Source organism: Sinocyclocheilus grahami, unplaced genomic scaffold, assembly GCF_001515645.1.
Source record: "Sinocyclocheilus grahami isolate Dianchi unplaced genomic scaffold, SAMN03320097.WGS_v1.1 scaffold18647.1, whole genome shotgun sequence".
In the NCBI taxonomy this organism is placed as follows: domain Eukaryota; kingdom Metazoa; phylum Chordata; class Actinopteri; order Cypriniformes; family Cyprinidae; genus Sinocyclocheilus; species Sinocyclocheilus grahami.
This window is the reverse complement of record NW_015517217.1, coordinates 2,283-3,697: the sequence shown is the minus strand read 5'-3', so window position 1 is coordinate 3,697 and position 1,415 is coordinate 2,283.

The following is a 1,415-nucleotide window of genomic DNA, read 5'->3' as shown; positions in this document are numbered from 1 at the left end:
GGAGTAATGATGCTAAAAATTCAGCTTTGCGTCACAGGAATAAATGATAGGTTGAAAAATATAAAAATAGAAAACCTTTTAATTGGTGAACATTTTTATCGACCAACAGTTAACACAAGCTTGGTGTTGACTAATGTGATCAAATTAATCGAGCTTGTCTATGCTATCAAATATTTTAACTTCTGTCCGACTCCAGACCAATGGAATACTTTAAGCACAAATTTTATGTTCGCAAACAAAGAAAAGAGTCAAACTGGTGGTAATGATGACCATCTGTGGCATAGACATTCATTTCTTTTTAACAGCCGCATTTATACACTTGGTCAAAATAACTGAACGTTTCAAAAGTTCATTTCTGTTGCTGATCTTTGGTGTCAGCTAACACGCTTGTTCACCTCCCACTGCTGGCTGTGATCAGTAATGGAAGAGCTTCTGTCAGATGAGCCCATATGGCCACATAGAGGACAACAATGACATTCTTATTAAGTTGTCACAGATATCCGAGTCCGCTATCAGATATAATTATGCAGGGTTTAATATGTTTCTATTTGAACAGCATTCTACATCACCGATAGGTCCTCGGGGCATTTCAGTACCATCTGTGTAAACTGCCTTTTACATGACCCTTGTTTTAACTCTTCTAACGTTTATGTATCCACAAACTTTTAACGATCAAACTTTCATCACTGAAGAAGTATCAAAGAACGAATGCAGACTTTAATTTGTTCTCCAAAACTTAAACTCTTTTTTTCCCCCTTGGTTTCATTATGCTCTAGTACTGCATTTTATTGGGTCCACAAAAGATCCGTTTGTTTATTTTTTTAATGTTCTTTTAAAAGTATTGCACATTGCACCCACAGGGTAACAAACCCATTTCTTTGCTTAACACATATATGATGGTAAAATGCTTAATAATAACAACAACAAAAACACAACAAACCAATAAAAGCTTTACCTTGGTCATAATATGTCCTGGTATACATTTTAACATATTTTTGGGCTTTGTACTGTACATAATTTGGAGAAAACATTTTTTCCCCTTTTTAGTGAGCCTCAGAAAGAAATAATATTCACATTTGTTAGTGACTAATCTTCATATCAAAGTCATCTATATTTTTTTATTATGAGAAATATGTTTGTTGCCAAGAAGCAACATTGAGTGACAGTGGAACGGTTGCTGTAGAACATAATTGCCATTATCATACAGAAAATTCAGCTTTGCCACCACAGAAGTAAATAACATTAAAATATAACTGACATTTTTCACAATTTTAAACTGTAATAATATTTCATAAACCCTACTGTTTTTACTGCACTTCTGATTAAATATATAGCTTCTTTGGAAAATATTTTTAAAAATGCTACTTTTGAACAGTAGTGTCTAAATTATTTAAAATGTCTTATTTAATTTTTTT